Source organism: Vipera berus, assembly GCF_964194415.1.
Source record: "Vipera berus genome assembly, chromosome: 3".
Classification (NCBI taxonomy): domain Eukaryota; kingdom Metazoa; phylum Chordata; class Lepidosauria; order Squamata; family Viperidae; genus Vipera; species Vipera berus.
The window spans coordinates 114,546,794-114,559,941 of NC_138204.1; the positions used below are offsets into that span (position 1 = coordinate 114,546,794).

At 39.1% G+C, this 13,148-nt stretch overlaps 1 protein-coding gene across 3 annotated transcripts in view; it reads left to right on the forward strand.

Moving 5' to 3' along the window:
• The first annotated feature begins 6,868 nt into the window (after positions 1-6,868).
• The window catches only part of RC3H1 (ring finger and CCCH-type domains 1), a 64,327-nt gene continuing 58,047 nt past the window's right edge, over positions 6,869-13,148 (forward strand). For all 3 annotated transcript variants that reach the window (XR_014025839.1, XM_081322946.1, XM_081322947.1), the window contains exon 1: positions 6,869-7,068. The gene's annotated coding sequence lies outside the window, so the exon portion shown is untranslated. The remainder of the gene's footprint in view (positions 7,069-13,148) is intronic.

Here is a 13,148-nt window from a genome sequence, read left to right on the forward strand (position 1 = left end):
CCAGAAGATGGTAGAGGACAGGAAGGCCTGGAGGAACGTTGTCCATAGGGTCGCGATGGGTCGGACACGACTTCGCAACTAACAACAGTCTAATGGAAAGAACCACTGGGGTGTTTCAATATTTGAGGGGCTGCTACAGAGAAGAAGGGATCAAACTATTTTCCAAAGCACCAAAAGGCAAGACAAGAAACAATGGTTGGAAACTAACCAAGGAGAGATGCAATCTAGAACTAAGAAGAAATTTCCTAATGGTGAGAGAGCAACTAACCAATGGAATAGTTTGCCTTCAGAAATTGTGAGTGCTCCATCACTGAAGGCTTTCAAAAAGAGACTGGACAACCATTTGTCTGAAATGATAAATGGTCTGCTCAAGTAGGAGGTTGGGCTAGAAGATCTCAAGAGGTCCCTTCCAACTCTTATTATTCTACATTTCCTACAGTTTGCAAGTCTAAAATTGCAAGTATTCCTAACCCAGGTGAGCAATACACATCAGCCTTGTTCTACATGCCTTGCAAAATCTTTCTGGGGTTATTCCAGTGTTTCTTTTGGGCAAATTAGCTAATCCAAAGGTAATGACAGAACTCCAGGATGCCTTTTTTTTCCCTTTTGGGGTGAAAGAAAACACCTTCCTTATCTAGAGCAAGATAGACACCAAAGATTTTTTTGTATTTTTGTGCTGCCATCTAGTGGTCATCTTTTTTTTTCTTTCCTCTTTTGCGGTTCAGGTAATAACAATCCTATTTACAAAAGGCCAATTAAGGCAATTAGTTGCCTTAATTGGCCTTTTGTAAATAGGATTGTTATTACCTGAACCGCAAAAGACCCCAGTCTTCACCAGTACAGCTGAAAGGGCTCAGTGCACTCCTTCGGGAACTATCCACAAGGGGATAGAATCTATAAAATTGCTGAATGCCAAAAAGAAAACCTGATTACTTTGCAAAGGAAGGTGGAAGCTTATACTTCTGAATTCTGAATATACCACAGAAAAGAAACTCAGTGCTTGGAGAACATTTTCATGTAGCAAGTTTTTGTGACATTCTTCTGAGTTCTGTCCTGTAACCTTGGACAGAACTCTTCAGCTCAGATCTATTTTATACCCTAAACAGGCTCTTCACAAACAAATGGTGTTTGCTGATAAATTTTGTTTTCTTACAGTACTGAAACTGCCTCACCTGTTTTCTCTACTTATTTGCAGGTGCAGCTGTTAGCCCTCTGCCCATTGCAGACCCATTGTCCATCATCTTGTGGTTTAGGGTTTGTTTTGTATTGTTTTGCTATAATGCAATGGTTTCATATGGTTTAGGGACTACTGTGGTTTTGCAAAGGTGTTGTAGATGCTTCTTGGTACTAGTTACCAGTGCTTTTTTTGTAAAACAAAAAGGTGCCGGAACTCACACATGTCATACAACCCGCCTTGCCTACCCTACAAGGTTCCATCCAAAAAAGGTGCCGGAACTCCGTTCTGAGCATTCTATGAGAAAAAAAGCCCTGCTAGTTACATAGATTTTTTAAATGGCAAATCTCAAGAGATTGTCAAATCTCACAAGATTTTGACATTCTCTTTCACAATTTTGCAATATTTTAAACTAAGCATCAAATCTCATGAATTTCAGATATTTTATTTAAAAATATTTAATTTTAGTGAAACTGTTTTAAGGAATTAGAAAGCTCCACGAATTGAATAAATAAATAAATGAATCTGGGGGCCCAGTGCAATACCTGTTTTGGAAATCTACAATATCCACACTGGAGGTAAATTTGTGCAAACTGAGGTATTAAAACTATATATTCAAAACTGAATGCTAACAAAACCTAAATAAAACCTAAGTATCAACAAAACCTAAACTAAAAATTAAAGATATATCTAAAAGAATAACTTTATTGTTAGTTTGAATGTACACTAATCAGCATATATTAAAATGAAATTTCGTTGCATGCAGCTCTCAAAGGGTCACCATCTCCGATATACACTACATAAATATGACAAATATATACAGAATTATGCATATACACACATATATGACACAGAGAAACAACAGTCTAGTTCGGGTTATGTATATATGTGCATGGCAAGGAAAACGAATTTGTGAGTTTACCGGACGGATGTCATAGGGAACAAAGCTATTACAGAATTGGGTAGTCCTGCTAGAAATACTTCAAAACCTCCTCCTAGAGGGGAGCAACAGAAAGAGACCTAAAGTGGATGTGTGGGGTCACTAACAATGCTTTGAGCTCTAAGCACGTAGCGCTTATAAGCAGCATCCTGAATACCAGGAAGCGAGTTTCCTATGATCTTCTCGGCTGTCCTTACCACTCTCTGTATGGACTTTCTATCTGAGGCACTGCTGCCACCAAACCAGACAGTGATGCACTTTGTTAAAATGCTTCCAATCGTGCCTCTGTAAAAAGTGGCCAGGACAGAAGGAGAGAGATGTGCTCTTCTCATCTGATGCAGGAAATGCAGAAGCTGGTTTGCACGCTCACTAAGGATGATGTGTGGAGAGACCAATTCAGACTGTTAGTTATCTGCACCCCCAGATACTTAATACTGTTGACCACCTCTACAGCTGCATCCTTGATACTGAGTGGAATATGACTATGCCGGCTCCTTCTATAATCTATAATGATCTCCTTTGTTTTATCAACATTTAGAATCAGGTTAGTTTTATTGTACTAGTCCACCAGAGCCTTCACCTCTTCCCTATAAGTATCTTTATTGTCATCCTAGATAAGACCCACCACTGCCATGTCATCTGCATACTTTATAATATGATTCATAGCAGATTTGGCACAGCAGTCATGGGTCACCAAGGTGAACAGTAGCGGACTCAGGACACAGCCCTGTGGAGAACCTGTACTCAGGGAGATGGAATTGGAAACTTTCTTTCCAACTTGCACAGCCTGGGGCCTATCAATAAGACCTGGAGCCTATCAATAAAAGAAACATTACATACAAATCAGAGATGCTATTTATCTGATTACCATTAATCCTTTATCTCCCAACAAAAATTGCAGTCCTTTTTGTTTATCCATACTTATGTGTATCTGTGCCTATGCATGTTTGGACTGCACATTACAAAATGCAGAACATGCAGGCATCCAGAATTTTCATGAATACATACAGTATAAGCCACATACGGATTTTCATAAAAGTCACTGGTTTTTATGTCATTCTAACAACAGAGGGCATAAGTATACTACACATAATTTTGTTGATTGGATTTCTTAATTCCTTCTGAAATTATGAACTATCAATTTGCCATGCTAATAACTGTTCTATTCCACCAAAATGATGTGGACAAAATGATAAAATATGTATCATTAGCAAATGGTTATTTGATGTGAGAATTTCTTTTATCCTACAATCTTTTATCACTAGCTTTTTTCCTAATATCACTTTAAAGCTAAAATAATAATAATATAGAAAAGTTTTGCTTAGCCACAATGACTCATACAGTATTATCACAGTCTATTGTCTGAATTACTATGATTTTTGCCAGGAAACTGAATCTATTACACAGTGCAGCAGGTTTGCTGGTAATGCATACATTCATATCCATCACACTATTTCTTTTTGCATAAGCAAGATCCTGCAAGTAGGAATAAAGCTTATAAGATTTTACTTTTATATTTAGACTGCTACAACCTAATGGGAATGTCTGAACATGGACTTACAATTTTATATATATATATAAAAAACCCAAATGACCAAAGAGATTCTATCACTTGATAGAATCAAGATCAAGTGAAGTACTAATACCACTTTACAATGCTTTTGTAAGGCCACACCTGGAATACTGCATCCAGTTTTGGTCACCATGATGTAAAAAAAGATGTCGAGACTCTAGAAAGGGTACAGAGAAGAGCAACAAAGATGATTAGGGGGCTGGAGGCTAAAACATATAGGGAACGGTTGCTGGAATTGGGTATGTGTAGTTTAATGAAGAGAAGGGTGAGGGGTGACATGATAGCAGTGTTCCAATATCTCAGGGGCTACCACAAAGAAGAGGGAGTCAAGCTATTCTCCAAAGCACCTGAAAGCAGGACAAGAAGCAACGGATGGAAACTAGTCAAGGAGAGAAGCAACCTAGAACTAAGGAGAAACTTCCTGACAGTTAGAACAATTAACCAGTGGAACAACCTGCCTCCAGAGGTGGTGAATGCTCCAACACTGGAGGTTTTTAAGAAGAGACTGGACAGCCATTTGCCTGAAATGGTATAAGCTTTCCTGCCTGAGCAGGGGGTTGGACTAGATGACCTCCAAGGTCCCTTCCAACTTTAATATATATATATATATATATATATATATATATATATATATATATATATATATATATATATATATATATATATATATATATATATATGTTTTCATATATATATGGGACGCGGTGGCTCAGTGGGTTAGGACGCTGAGCTTGTCGATCAGAAGGTCGGCAGTTTGGCGGGTCGAATCCCAAGTGCCGCGTAGCAGAGTGAGCGCCTGTTACTCGTCCCAGCTTCTGCCAACCTAGCAGTTCGAAAGCACGTAAAAAATGCAAGTAGAAAAATAGGGACCACTACGGTGGGAAGGTAACAGCGTTCCGTGCGCTTTTGGCGTCTAGTCATGCCGGCCACATGACCATGGAGACGTCCTCGGACAAGCGCTGGCTCTTCGGCTTTGAAACGGAGATGAGCACCGGCCCCTAGAGTCGGAAACGACTAGCATGCATGTGCGGGGGAACCTATCTATCTACCTATATATATATATATATATATATATATATATATATATATATATATATATATATATGCATATCTGTAATGCCGTATAACCTTGGATTAGCTTGCCAGTTGCCAAGCACTTGAATGTTGATCACATGACATGGGGATGCTGCAATGGTCATAAATGTAAAAAAACAGTCATGTCACTTTTTCCAGTGCTGTTGTAACTATGAATGGTCACTAAATGAATGTTTGTAAGCTGTGGACTACCTGTATATGTAAGCTGCATAGTATAGCGTTAATTTAGGAAAAGTCTATGACGAAGTGAATAGGCTTGAATTATAGAATACATGGAGTTGAAATTTAAAATGGCAAAATGGAAGGAGAAACATGGAAATGGTAGAAACGTGTATTAAACTATCCTTTCAAACCACTTCAGTATGTGGAAGAAAAAGTTGGATGTTGTGGGAAGTCAGCCCCCCCCAAGAAGAAAATATTAAAAGGGCAGACTATTATATTTTCTCAAAGGATCTTAAAAGGGCAAAAAAGTTAATTTAATAACCCCAAGTCTACTTTCCCCAAGCAGAAACCAGCTCTGTAAAAATGCAGATGTAATAATCCATTTAGAAAGGTTGGAGCAGTCCAGCTAGAAGCTTAGGAAGAGAAAGACACCTAAAATCTACATACACCACCCAAACTCTAAGACTGGGCACAATAGGATTAACCCACGGATGCCAAAGGGGCACACTCAGACTCAGGTCAAAGTACACGACACAGGAAATAACAAAGCCTCAAACAGGAACAGGAAACAACTCTGAACAAAAGCCCAAGAGGGTATAAAAACCCACTCCCTACTACATATCCTCACTCTTTTCTTCCAGAGCCATCTTTCTGTCTGGCTCTTCTCTTCAATAAACAACCTTCTTTCTAAACCAGTTGCCATGTTGTTTATTCCTGGCTTGGACTGGACCCTGATGAAGACTTTTCCTTCAACAATGTGTTAATGGGAATGGGCTGTGAAATGTACATGGTAAAACTAGAGGAAATACGATCAAGACTGAAAAGATGCTGAATAAGTATGGACTGAAAAATGCCAGAATGAAAGAAACAAGCTAAAGTAGTTTGGTCATTATAATCTATAAGAACCAAATTAAAAATAAACAAATACATGAACGAAGAAACAACAGGTCAAGAGAAAGGGGAAGAGTGAAAAAGTTATGGTTGGATGGAGTTGGTGAAATGGGGAAGAAGAATTGAAAAGTACTACAAACGTATATTGAACAGCAGTGGTATAAAGTTGGTTTTGCTTTCTTTTCGTTTCTCACTGCCTTGATATCTCTCACTATTATTCCTGTTGTGTACTTTGTATAGCACCCGATGATGTGCGTCTTAGCATTTTGCATCAACTATATTACATAAAACCAGCAGCAATAAGGCTAACATATCTGGATTGCAAAACGCCAGATAGCAACCAAGAATTAGGAAACACTTTAATGCTAACCATAGCGGTCGCCAGGATTTTTTTTGCAAACCAGAGGCATCATCTGATTATGATGGAGTTCGTTTCTGTTGTTCAGAAATTATTTTTTCTAAGCCCGCCTGGTGACAGAAAGTTGGAAAAACATCTGAAGGCATAATGGTTACGCCGATCACATTTGCCGTATCCCGTGGTTATGCAGAGATATGAGTTAACCGTTCGATGCAATTTCTGGCTCTTGAACGCCGCACCGAGAATACAGCGAACAAGCTCAACCATAAAATGACGACCGAATTCTGCGCGGGATTATTCAAGAAGTCCCCTTCTTCTGCGGGAGGAGAAGCACCTTATATATTCAACAGGGTTTACGCTCTCGTAGGTACGGCAGGGGACGATGCTCTTAAAACACTGCCGATTCCACGTCGTTTCAAAATGCGGAAAATGGCAGACGTTTTTTTTCTGTTCAGCCAGCTACCTCAGTTAGGGCATAAAGGACTGTGCCTTTCCAGATCTAATTTCCTCCCGCTTCCCCTTTTGGGAAGGAAGGAAGGAAGGAAGGAAGGAAGCGCCAAGAGCGAGCCGGGAGGATGAGTCTGGGACTGCTCCACCCCTCCAGGAGCAGGAAGGGGAGGCCGACTGACCCAGCGAGCAATGCATTAGCAGTGACGCCTGTTTAGGCGTGGAAGGCTTTGCTGCTGAAGCAAGCAAAGAGGCACCCAAGATGGCCTCTGCTGCAGGAGCAGCCGTGGCAGCAGCGGCAGCAGAGGGCCAAAGGCTGGGGCAGGAGGCCGCGGTCGGCCGGCTCTTGATGCTGGTGAAGGAGGAGGTAGGCGCGACGGCCGTGGCCGTAGTCCGCAGCTGAGAGGAGCTGCTGCCGCCGTCGTGAGGTGAGCCCTCCTCGGGTCGGGAGACAATAGGGCGGAGGCTGCGGCCTCCTCCTTTTTTCTCGAGGAAGGAAAGAAAAGAGAGAAACGGCGATGCCTGTTTTTCTGTGAAGGGAACTCGGCTTTCTAATGCGCCTGAGAGACGAGCTCTCATTTCTCCCTTCTGCATCTCCCCTCCTCCATTTTTTCTTTCCTTTATCTGGGTCTGTAGGCCTCAGGCTTCCGCCGTTCTCTATTTCTGTCATTCGCCGCTCCGGTGCCTTCGAAGCCGAGCAGGGGAAACTGTCCGGTGTTGGAACCCTTGGGAGGGGAATGTTTTTGCACGTTTCTTTGTATTCTGGGCCGGAGGATGATCGAAACAGGTTCTTTAGGACAGCAATATATATATATATATATGATTAAGTTGATAATCCTGACCAAGTTTGCTTGGGCGTTCACCTCATGGACCTAAGCGAGAACTGCTGCTGCCATAAATCAGTTCCTTTCCTCCCTCTTCAGAAATGCAACATTACCTACGATTAGTAGGATTTATTCCTAGGATATACGTACTAGGTTGAAGCCTAACTAAAATTTGAACATAGGATCTCACTGCGTGTGTCAAGTTCCGTGCTTGGAACTAGGAGTAGCCCCTGTTACAAGAGTCAGAATTATTTTAGTATAAAGGATCGGGATTTATACCTGTACAAATTGTCATTTTGTGTAATATATATGTGTGTGTGTGTGTGTATATATATTTATATTTATTTCATTGCTGTGGGTTGGTTCGTTCCTCCATCAATCCTATTTTCCAATTTTGTTTAGTTAGTACTACAAGGAAGAATGTGGATTTACCACTGTATATTTTAAAGTTCAAATAAAGATTAATTTTGATCCATTTTCTGCTTCTCCTAAGATCTGAAACTTAGTTTTGTTAATCAACTTGCAGTACACTAAATTCTGTTTTGTTCCCCACATATTTTGAAGACACTCTGGTAGATTGAGTTTGTGTAACCAGAAAAATAAATGATGAATAAAAGTGAAATGGAATTTTAAATCTGTGGGGAAGTGCTGCTTCTTTCTATTTACCAATATGTGCTGTGGTTAAGAAAACAGAGCAAAAATATATTTACTGGAAATGAGGAATGAGAAATGAGATTTAAATAGCCTACTACTTTTACAGCAAAAACAATGTTCTTTTTAGTGGGAGAGTAGCAGGAAATGACATCTTGAGAATAGGTAGTTCACTTAAAATACTGTGCATAATGTACAACATTAAATCTGTTTTCTCTTTTTTCACTATCTTCTGAGAATGGGTTTAAATGAACATATTAAAAATCAATTTATTCTTGTATGATTTTAAAAAAATCAAAGTCTTAAAAGCTTAAGAGAGCTATATCAGTTTTCCTTCCCTGTGAAAACTATAATTAAGTTTAAAAGTATATTTTTACTCTAAAACAGGTCTGTACAAATTTGGTTTGCTCTTAATTTTTCTCCATTTTTAAAATGTGACTTATTTTTTGTCAAACTTTATATGGTCACCTCACACGAAGTGACTCTTATTTTATGAACTTGGCTGTCAAATAAAATGTTATCTATCAGTATGTCATTGAAGCGGGACATGGGGCTTTCTAGCCTGGTGCCTTAAACCACTAATTATTATATACCGGTACATAATCTAAACATTAGGATGCTATAAGATCCTTTCTAACATCTTTGGTTGGAGGTATGCTAACTCTAATTGTATATACAATTTACAAACAAATATACTAGAATTTTAATTTGAAAGGCAGACTAACCTTGATGGAAAGAAGCATCTCCTATAGCCAGTAATGTTTAAACCAGCTACTAAACCAGGTACTACAAAGAATGGTCTCAAAAAGGGAAAGGAGGTCTTGACATGCATGTTCTCAAGCACGTTCTTGGGTTCTGGTCCAAAATACTGCTCAAAGCACTTTTCAGCATTTTAGCTTCCAATTATAAAGAAAACTCCACAAATCTAATGTGTGACAGTGTATCATCTTATACGGATCTGTACATAACATTAGTCTGCCATTGTACAGTACAAGTTAAATACTAACTTGACCTTAGGTAGTTATAATATGCAGGAGATTTTAGTTTAGGGAAAATAAGTTTTATAGAAGTCAATAAATCAAAAAGTGCTTTGAATAGTTTTATACACACACAAACACATGTTAAAAATCAGGAGTTCTGGTCCCACCTTAGCCACAAAGCCAGCTGGGTGACCTTGGGCCAATTATCTCTCTCAACCCTAGGAAGAAGGCAAATAGCATATCACTTCTGAATCATCTCAAGAAAACTCTAGAACCAGTGCAGGAACTTGCCAGAAATCAGCAGTGACCTGAAGGCACAAAATCATTTTAAAATGAGTTAAAGAGAGGTTTTCAACAAGATAACCACCTTGACACACATTTTATTTAAGAAATATTCAGTTGAAACTAGGTATTTCCTGAATCTTTTGACTCTGATTCTGCATAATCTTGAATTTTTCACTCCATTTGAAGACTATAGATGTAATTTTAAGGATTTCCATGTTATCTGTAGTTATATACAGTATTTACTGATTTAAGTGTACTGTTAGAGTTAGCAAAATCAAAACCAAACTTTGTCAGGATTTTTTTGGGGGGGCTATATAAGGCAACTTTTTAAGCTTTTGGTCTTCTTGCATTTAGCTTTGCTTCTCATTGTCTTTTCAGTGTCCCTCTCTCAACTTCCTATCCAATAAAAAGTGATATCACTGAGTTTATAATTATCGTGATGACTAGCTTTCTTCCACTTACCAATTTCTTAGGTTCATACACTGATCTTTTGAACTTCCTGTAAGCTTCTGAATTTCCTAGTAAAACATTCTATAAAGAAAAAAATTATCCATTTTACCACTAAGAATGAAACACAAGATGGCTGAACAGGTAATTTACAGTGAGGAAAATTTGTCTTCCATCAATTCTTTCCCTGTCAATTGTTTATTTAAATGATCTTACTTTTACTCATCTTTCTAACTTAAAAACAAATAGTTATATAATTTGGCTGAGGGAATCTGCTCCAGATATAAGTAGATATATGCTTGTATAACAGTTAGTGCCATAGGGGCAGGAAATATTTGAGAACTGAGCATAAGATTTCTTTGGCCATGATACAAATTTTTAAACAATGTCTCTTAATTGTGAGGGTCAGTGGATACCATATAAAAGTGTCATGGGGCTCTGTTGATTTTATTTCTATTAAGTTTGACATTAGGAAAAATAGTCACTGATCCACATGTTTTTTATTATTATTATTACTGTTTATGTCTCACAGCTACTTATATTTTACAACTAGAAGATCAATGCTCTAATTGCATAACTTTGCTTCTCAATTTACATAAAATGTTAATCTACCTGATAGAAAACATGGCTTAACTTCAAGTTTTCTAAAAAGGTATTTAACAATATGATTCTTAAGCTTTATATCAGTGTAACTGTAATGCAACTTGACATGATCACAAGAATCAAAATAACTAATAATTAGCAGTGTTACATTTTTCAAAAAAAAAAAATCCCTGGTGCGTTTCCTATGAAGCTCTGTTGTAATCTCCTCCTACCTTCTGGGGACGTTCGCAGTCGGTGTTGGCAGGGGGGCAGAGGTCGACCTTGAGGCCTCTCGTTTGTGGAGTTCCTCAGGGGTCGGTCCTCTCACCTCTCCTGTTCAACATCTATATGAAGCCTCTGGGTGAGATCATTCGTGGTTTTGGAGTTGGGTATCATCAGTATGCTGATGATACCCAGCTTTTCATTTCAACCCCAAACCACCCCAGTGATGCCCTCGACGTGATGTCCCGTTGCCTGGAGGCGGTCCGGGTCTGGATGGGGAGGAACAGGCTTCGGCTCAACCCTGACAAGACTGAGTGGCTGTGCGTACTGGCATCTCGGGAAATTCAGATTGTTCCACCTCTTGCTATGCGGGGTGAGTTATTGCCCCCTGTAGATAGGGCTCGCAACTTGGGTGTCTTCCTAGATTCACAGCTCTCCTTAGAAGATCATATAGGAGCTGTGACTAGGGGGGCCTTCGCCCAGGTTCGCCTGGTGCGCCAGTTGCGGCCCTATCTGGACCGGGATGCCTTGCGTACGGTCACTCATGCGCTCGTGACCTCTCGTTTAGACTACTGCAATGCTCTCTACATGGGGCTGCCCTTGAGGACCACTCAGAGGCTTCAGCTGGCGCGGAATGCAGCCGCACGAGTTGTGTTGGGGATCTCCCGATACTCCCATGTTACACCTCTGCTCCGTGAGCTGCATTGGCTTCCAGTTGTCTTCCGGGTGAGATTCAAGGTGCTGGTGATGACCTATAAAGCCCTACATGGCATGGGTCCGGATTACCTACGGGAGCACCTGCTGCCGGCGTCAACTTCCCTTCGTCCAGTGCGCTCCCACAGAGAGGGCCTCCTCAGGGTGCCACCGGTCACAGAATGTCGACTGGTGACCCCCAGGGGGAGGGCGTTCTCTGTGGGCGCGCCGGATTTATGGAACCATCTTGCGGTTGAGCTCTGGATGGCTCCCGACCTTCGCTCCTTCCGCTGTGATCTGAAAACTTATTTATTCGAACAAGCCGGCCTGGTCTGATGGGTTTGGGGTTTTAATATTGATTTTAATTATCTATTGCATTGGGCATAATTATTTAATTTTCTTTTAACTTTTGTACCTTGTATTTTTGATATTTATTGCCCTGTACACCGCCCTGAGTTCTTTGGGAGAAGGGCGGTATATAAATCAAATAAATATAAATATAAATATAATGATGGTTACATCCATGCGTAAACCAAATTGCTTAGATTATTCTACTTTGTACTAAAGCAGTATTCTGAGCCTATGGCTCTTTCTCTGTAAGTAGCTTTATTTTGTTTGAATATAACCATGATTTAATACAGGCCTCTGATTCATTCCTCCCCAATTTGCCAGGCCTTCTAAGTCACTAGCCAATATTCTGGTTTATTTGGGAGCATTTGTCAGTACACTGCATGTACCTCCTAACTGATAGACATGGTCAACTATTACTTTGTTTGCAAGGTTGTCTCTAGGGTTAGATTTCCTATCTTAATGTAGAACAGTATTAGCCTGATTCTAATAAAACGAGTTTGATTGCTCTTTTTACAAATTGGCCAACATGCCAAACTGACCCTTGCTTTTCTTATCTTTATCAGGGAAAACTACATGTTGCATGCATATGACTCTGGCTATGATTGTCCACTTTACTAAAAATGAGCATTAGATAAATTAAAAATCATTATTTCAAAAAATGGGGTATAATAATGATGGGAAACAGAGGCCTGTATCTATTGGCCGCTCTGGTGATTGCCTTGGCCCATGGAAGATCATTAATTGAAATGTGGGCTGAGAAAAGAGTGTGAATTAACAAAAGTCAAGAAAAAAATAGACATACTGGGTTTAGAGTTACTATGAATGAAAGGGCAAATGAAAGAACCAGCAATGAATTATGTAAAAATTATGCTTTGTTTCCCAGAAGAAAAAAATACTCTGTTAGGTGAATGGTATCAGATAAGAAAGGTAATTGGGCTGTTTGACCCAATATGAATAGGAATAGTGACTGATAAGTATCTGCTTATAAAAATATCTATTACTATTACTTTCAAATACATGGTTTAAATATAAATCTATTATCATGGAAAAAGAATTAAAAAGCATAATTGGTTTGATTATGATAAAAATTGAAAAAAATAATAAAGATACAAGAGAAATGAGTTTCTGAATGTAAGATAGACCCATTTGTGATTGTTGCAATAGTTACAATGAAAAATACCCATGGGGGAAAAACAGGAAAATGTGATAGAAATAAGATTGTAAAAACAAGAAAATAACACTCCTATAAGAAAGATTGTGAATCTGAAGATAAGAGTCATGTCAGACATAATGAGATGTTAATATAAAGAAAGAAAACATGGAAACTGCTTGGAACTGACTAAAAATAATTAAATTACAAAATGCTATTGTAACATTTGAATTACATAATAGGAAATAAAAACGAAGATGCTTCTTGTGTGATAAAGAGGTTGTAGGTGGAGAAAAGTATATATAACAAAATTCTGCAAGAAA